Source organism: Octodon degus, unplaced genomic scaffold (genome assembly GCF_000260255.1).
Source record: "Octodon degus isolate 3935 unplaced genomic scaffold, OctDeg1.0 scaffold00088, whole genome shotgun sequence".
Classification (NCBI taxonomy): Eukaryota; Metazoa; Chordata; class Mammalia; order Rodentia; family Octodontidae; genus Octodon; species Octodon degus.
This window is the reverse complement of record NW_004524664.1, coordinates 9,372,167-9,379,677: the sequence shown is the minus strand read 5'-3', so window position 1 is coordinate 9,379,677 and position 7,511 is coordinate 9,372,167. Positions and strand designations below refer to the sequence as shown.

The 7,511-nt window shown below is 41.9% G+C and overlaps 1 long non-coding RNA gene across 1 annotated transcript in view; it reads left to right on the top strand.

Moving 5' to 3' along the window:
• LOC111818339 overlaps positions 1-2,770 on the top strand; it is an 11,163-nt gene extending 8,393 nt beyond the window's left edge. The window contains exons 2-3 of the long non-coding RNA XR_002822360.1: positions 611-659; positions 2,745-2,770. This is a non-coding gene — a long non-coding RNA (uncharacterized LOC111818339). The remainder of the gene's footprint in view (positions 1-610; positions 660-2,744) is intronic.
• The last annotated feature ends 4,741 nt before the right edge of the window (positions 2,771-7,511 follow it).

Sequence of the window (7,511 nt, the reverse complement as noted above, 5' to 3'; positions counted from 1 at the left end):
TTAACTGAAATTAATCTCTGTCCAGTGAGCTCAAACTAAGGAGGGGATTTTGTATTAGCATTCATCTTTTGAGCCCGCAAACGTGGCATGCTCCAAGCCAGGCAGATCCTTTTCCTGCCCCTTCCTTAGCTCTCTGCTTCTATTCTCATTAGGAGCCAGTCACCTTTTGTTCAGTGGCTTGATCGGAACTCTCAACTTCTCCAGCTCTCTTGGTTCCTTCCTTTATTGATGCCTTCCTGCCAATCTTATTTAATAAGTCACCAAATTAGATAAAAATGTGAAAGTTTAAATTTAAAAACTGTGGCCAGGGAGATGGCTCAGTAGAATAAGTGCTTGCCTGGCAAGTGCAGGGGCCTGAGTTCAATCCCTGGTTCCACCAATAAATAAATAAATAAATAAATAAATAAATAAATAAATAAATAATAAAAATTGATTCTAGTATGATGCATCGTATTTATTCCCCTGAAAATACCACCCCCAAGCAAGCTGTTCTACTATGCTCGCTTCCTTGTAAAGCAGCTCTAGAAGTCTTCCTTCATGAAGACTTCTTTGGTGGCACCATGGTGGCTTTCGCGATGTCCTGAACTGATCAAACTCTTTCTCTTTTCAGGTCCTTTAGACCTTGGAGAGGAGCCAGAAGTTTTCCAGTGCCAGATCTGGTGAGTGTGTAAGTGAAGACTGATAGTAAAGTTTTTATTTGACAGAAATTGCAGTGTTTGATCAACAAGGGATGATCGAAACACATAGTACACTGAATGTTTCTGAATATTTTTTCTCTTCAAAAATCTTTTTTTGTTTATTTGGTACAGGGTCTTGCTACACAGCTCAGATTGGTAGTGATCCTCCTGTCCCAGCCTCTCCAGTGCTGGGATTACAGGTGTGCACCAACATTCCCAGTTTCGGTGGCCAGGATGGCGCTTCCATGTTCTAGGGCTGGCATGGCATGCGGTACTGGGGATCAAACTCGGGGCCTTGTGTTTGTCAGACAGACACTTAGACGGTGGAGCTATCTCCCAACTGAGCCCATTATTTCTTATTTGACTTACTCTAACAGCTTCTAGGTGGGTATCCCATTCCCTATTTTTCATTTACCCCAAATGTATTTTCCACACTGCTGAGGAGATTGTTCAGTGTGAGTTTGTTTTTATCTCCACCACTTGAAATACTGTAGCTTGATGGTTCACCACTGGCTTTTGAGAAAATCCAAACTATTTGCATGCCAGCCTCATTTCTGGCTTTCTTAACCTGAATTCTGTTGTGCAGCAGCCTTCGGAAACAATGTGCAAGTGCCACAGTATTCAGTCTTCGTTCTCCTTCATGCTTTTATAAGGGCCTAGGATAGCTTCTCCTGTTTCTGTCCTTTTTAATTTGGCTAAGTTTATTCAAATTATGAAACTTACCTCTGTGTTATCTCACCTGACAAATATTTCTCTCCCTTTCTCACTCTCTAGGATAACATATTACCTCTTTAATACATCCTTTTAGGCCCTGAAACATAATTCTCTACCAGTATTTAGGTTGCACTGTGATATCTAGTTATTTGTTTATTTATTTTTAACTGTAAGTGACCAGGGTGAAAAGCCACTGTCTTTATTTATTTATTTCTTCAGTGCTGAGCATTGACTCCCAGAGCTCTGTCCCTGAGCTACAGACACTTCGGCATGTAGAACACTGTTGTTGAACTCTGTATTTCTTTTCTTTTTTTTTTTTGCTTTTATTTTATTTTTATTTATTTTTTTTCCAAAGTTTTATTGATAAACAGATAGCAATGAGACAGTTTCAAATCAAATCGGAAGTACAGTTTCAACAAATAATACACTGCATATATTCTTCTTAGTGGTTAATTGCTGTACAAGATGCGAACTTGTGATCCTATTTACAAACACCATTAGAACAAATCATTCTATTCATTAAGAGAATGCAACTATATATCTATCCCAACCTCTTTGAATACACAGATACAAAATGGACATTCATCAGTATACCCCATTTTTTCTAAGTTCCGTTATTGAATATTATAGGTGTGTAAACTCAGCAAAATATTCTAAAAGAGTCCAGTAGCCCATAATAGTATTGGGTCTTCTGTTTAACTGGCAATGTCAGAAATTATTGATCTGAGTCCCCCACAGCTCAACTTAACAGCATGGCTTTATTTCTTATATTTCGACTTCATACTTTTCTACTGGATGGTTAAGACCAAGGTAAAGCAGGACCTATGCAACAAGAGTTGTAGCTTTTTGGTCTGAGAAGGTCAGTGAAATGCCCTCAGGATTTGTCCTGAGATGCTGTACCTCAGATTGTAGAATGTTTATCAGTGCAGCCATATGGATGAGTCATGGCCATTGCTTGGCCAATGTGCTCTCTGTGAAAGCCTGAGAGAGTGTCTTCTCCCCATGTGACTCTCCTTAGGCCCTTCTTGACTTTTAAGATAGGATGATGCCTAGTAATATTTTACCCAACAGTGAATGACTCTGACTTATGAAGGACTCATGCCACACTCAGGCAGGTGTTAAGGGCAAGAAAATAATGAATTGCTGAGGTTTGGGAACCTCTCACGACTTTGACAGTCTGAGGTGCTTGCTTGAGAGAGGGTATCTGCCAAAAGGAAGGGTTGATTTTTGCGAATTAGTTTTTTCTTTTCAGACATACCTGCAAATTCTTTGCTGTTTCTCTCTTTAAAAGGTAAAAATAATCTTTTCCTTGAATGTGGATTGTACTTCCTGATTTTTTTCTTTTTTTTGCAGAATCAGGGATTGAACTCAGGCCCTTGCGCTTGCCAGGTAAGCACTTATTCTACTGGGCCATCTCCCTCGCCCTGTACTTCCTGATTTTTATTTAAAAGAACTTGGTAGAAGTGACAATGTGTGATTTCTGAGACTAGGTCATGAAAGAGTTGTGGCTTCCCTTTTCGTCTCTCTTGGATACCTCACTTTATGGAAGCTGGCTGCCATATTGGATGCTCCTCATGCAGCCCTGTGGAGATGCCTAACTAGAAAGGAGCAGAGGCCTCCTGCCCAAAGCTAGCAGGAACCAAGACCTCCTGAGCACAGCCTAGGGTGAACCATCTAGCAAGTGGTATTCCACGCTCTGTGGAGTTTTCTTTTTCCCTTTTCCGTTTTTCTTTTGCACTGTAGGGGCTCAAATCCAGTTGTTTTCAGATAACTACAGTCTCAGTCAACATTAGCCTCAAAAGACACCCTGATTCAGAACCATTCAGTGCAGTGATTTTTGAGTTCCTGACCCACATAGTGGGCTCAGCTTTTGCTTTTGGAGGAGCTGGTTACACAGGCACAGATAGCTAACAGGTGGGCAAGGCCCACATTGCTTTGGGCTCCTTCTGTTGACGCACAGTTGCTTTCCAGCAGGGACCACTGAGGATTCTAAAAGCCTGAGAGTTCTTCTGGTCTTTTTGAAAATATCCTTGCCTGGAAATATGAGTGTGGTTTTTATAGGTACGCTAGGGGCTCTCACGAGCTCCAGGCACAAAATAAGCAGATAGCTCAACCAGATCACTAAGTTTGCTGTATTGCAATATTAGCAAAAGGGGAAGGTTTCCAGCTAAGCTTTAGGGCCTTGTAATTTGACAGTATGACTCTAAAATATATAAAGTGGAAGGAAGAAAAATTTATTGGGAAAAGATAGCATCCTTTTCTTCAACTTCTCTATTTCTAACCTCACAAAAAATAGCCCCCCACCTTTGAGTCATGTTTATACATCTAACTGTAAGGATTTCTAGAGGACAAGTTCAGATGGAACATTATGATAAAATAAAAGGAGAAATAGTGAGCCTGTTGGAGCTTATATATAGTCCTCTTTTAACTCAAATTCTCACATAAAGGGATTTATTTATAGTGTAGAATACTGATCTAGGAGTTGGGCTCAAATCCAGGTGCTGTGCTTTTAAGCTCCATGTCTATTGACACAGTTCCTAAAACTCTATAGCTCCAGCTTCCTCATATTTGAAAATGTAGAAAAATATTAGCTGTCGTAGCCATCATATAGATTCCTACAGTGCTTATCATGTGCTGGGTGGTGAATGCAGTCCTCGGTGTATATATGGCCCTGATTCAGCCTGGTGGAAAAAGAGGTGAGTTAACACATGCTTATTTTAAGAGTATAGTTCGTGCCACTTGGGAGATAATAATGATCCCAATGAGGCCTTGAAGATTAGATAGCCCAGTGCCACCCCCCCCCCCTTTGGGTACTAGGCATTGAACCAGGGCCTCAGGCATGCTAAGCAAGTGCCCTGTCACCGAGCTCCAGCCCCAGCCCAGGCAGCACAGTCTTGAAAGTATGAAGGAGCCACAGAAAGCTTTCAGGAGACTTCTGCAGTAACACCTGGAAATACCTGTCATGGAGGTACAAGATGCCTGGTGGGCTCAGAGCTGAAGGTATTGTGCGTTACTGGGAAACAGTGCTGGACAGAGACTGGTGAGAGGCTTCAGATAAGCAAGAGCCTGGCTGAGAAGGCGCTCAGTGGGCTGATGTAAAATTAAATGAGGTAATCCGTGGAAAGTGGCCTTGCAGCGGCTGCCTCCCTGCTTAATGCTGCGCACTGAGGAAAGCCATTCTGCTTCTGAGAGCTCGTTTTAGTGAAGGATTCTTGTACAAAAATGATGATGACTAGCTCCACGAGGACCATGAAGCTGGGTCAATCTTTTTTGTATGGTGGATGAAGCTCTGTCCCGGCTGTTCTTGGAAGGCCTTCCTTCAAATGGTCTTTCCCTTGGCTAGCATTTACTTCTGTCATTGTGATTTGTCAGTTCATGCTTCTATTTGGGGTTTTACAGTCATGTTGTGTGGATGGCCAAGGGTGGGGAGGGAAAAGGCTCATAATAGCTGAGATCACGGTGCATAAAATAGATATAAGTTGTTTGTAAAGAAAACTATATGGCAGTGCCACTCTGATAAGAGACCTGATGTAGCTTGGGAAAGCAGTAAACACAGCAGCTCGTCTATGGCCACCAAGGATGTGTGGGAGTGACAGGGAGTGACAGGATAAAAGGGAAGGGAAAGGGAAGGGCTCTTCCTGGAAGGGCCTCATAATCTGCTCACTAGGTCTGCATCTGCTGATTCACCCAAGTGTGGATCAAGAACCACTGGTAAAAAAGTTGCAGCTGTACTCCATATGTATAGATTTTGAGGGTCGTTATTCCTCAAAGGATACAGCACAACAACTATTTACATTGCATTTACATTCATATACATAGCATTTACATTCAGTGTCATGCATAAACGAGAGAGGGTTTAAAGTCCAGGAGAGCTGGAGGTGGCGCTATGTGCCTTGCCATTTCAGCTACTGGGAGGCAGAGGCAGGAGAACTGCAAGTTTATGTCAGCTTTGGCAACTCGGAGACTGTGCACCGAAAATGGGAAGATGTGCGTAGACTGTATGCAGGTGCCGCACCATGTTGTGGAAGGGACTGGAGCATTCTAGGAGCTTGGTATATCCCTTGTGGGGTGGGGGAATTCTGGAACCGATGCACAGAGTCTAATGAGGGGAAGGTTATAGAAATGCCATCAAAAGGCTTAAAAATCAGATAGGAGAAATTAACTGATTCAAAGATCTTCACAACACAGAAGGTATGGCCGAGGCTTAAAGCAGGGCTTGAGAATAAACTACTGGGTATAGACGATGCTCGCTGAGAATTCTCTCCTAATTTCCTTCCACTTCCTGCATTTTTTCTGCTCCTCTGTTCTCTACTTAAGACTACGTGGTAGTCTGCACCCACAAGGGACTCTGAAGGACACTTTGCAGGACAGCAGATTTTCTGTGTTTTTGGGGACCTTGAATTGTTGCTGGGAGAATTATATGGGGCAGAGGAGCACAGCTTCTGTGAGTTGAATACCAATGTAATTCACACAGGTTATGTGACAGCCTTGGACTTGCCCCACCCCCCTTTATTTTTTAAGACTGGTCTCACTGTGTGTCTAGGCTGGCCTTGAATTCACTATGTAGTACAACCTGGCTGTGAGCTCATGGTAAACCCCTTGCCTCAGCCTTCTGAGTGTTGGGATTACAGGCATGCACCTCAATGCCCAGCTGAGATTTTTTTTTCCTTGAATAAGGAATTCAGTCACTCAGAAAGTCATCCAAAAATATATTTTACAAACCTATACTTGACACTCTGAGAGTTAATCTTGATTGTTGTATTCCTTACTTTTCTTATTGCTAAGATAAAATACCCAGCATGCAAAGTAAAAGGGGGAAAAGTTTGTTTAACTCACAGTCTGTAGAGGTTTCAGTCCATAATCAGCTGAGTCTAAGGCAAGGTTGCATGGCATAGGGGTGTCTCAGAGGAGAAACAGTTCATGGTGGCAAAAGACAGAAAAAGCAAGCAAGCAAGAGAGCTTTTGTGTTGTATGTAGGCTGCTGGGATTAAGACTGCAAAACTGATCAGTGAATTGATTTAATAATTATTCACCCTTAATTCCAGCATCACACACTCTAGATCCAGCCACCTCTGAAAAAGGCACACCTTGAAAGGCGTATTTATAGACTCAAAACATTGATTAAATTTTGGGGTAAGAGAGACGGGAAGTTATAACTTAATGTCTCCAGAGTCCTTGTTCAAGATTTGAATTTTTAAAAAATAATGATGTGGTTATATTCATATAACATGATGAATAAAATGTGTACCACCGGGTTTTCAACTTAAAAATGGTTAGCATGGTTTTGATCCTAAAACCACAAAAAATGTTAACATAGCAAAATTTTGTGTATAGTTTACCACAGTTAAAAATACAGTGAGCACATGGACATAAACTTATCATTTAATTTTAGCTAGCTTTGTATCACTGTAACCCAATATCTGAGGAACTCAATTTATAAGAGAAAAATACATTTTCATATATTGAACCATATAATGTTTACCCCCTTCCCCTTTCAAATTCTTTATTTTCTTTTTTTGTGGTGGGTTCAGCCCACCCTGAGGCGGGTGCAGCATGTGGTGCCAGGGATTGAACCGTGGTCCCTGCGCTTTGACTGAGCTTGCCTAAGCAGCCACTTTAGACTGCTGAGCTATCTCGCTAGCCCACCCTTTAAAATTCTTGATGCATGCATTGCAACCAGGGCCTTGTGCATGCTAAGCATTGGCTCCCCCACTAGCGACCTTCCTAGGCCAAGTGTTTGCCTTTTTGTGTCAAGCTCAGTTTACTGCTGTGGTTTTAGGGTTCATCCACGCTGTTGTATTGCCAGAACTTCCTCCCCCCTTTATGAATGCATAATATTGGCCTAGCCTGTATGTATACATTATATCTTGTTTATTCATCTTGCTGATGGGCACAAGTTATTTTTATCTTTTGACTATTGTTATGCAAATACATGTCCCCACTTTCAGTATCACTGAATATTGAAAGTAGGGACCATGGTTCAATCGTGGTCCCATATTTAAGTAAATACCTAGGAACAGAATTTCTGGCTTATGTGATAATTCTTCCTGCTTTCAGCCTTCCCAGTGCTGGGATTACAGGTGTGCGCCACTGTACCCAGATGCTGTGGCTGGCTCAGCC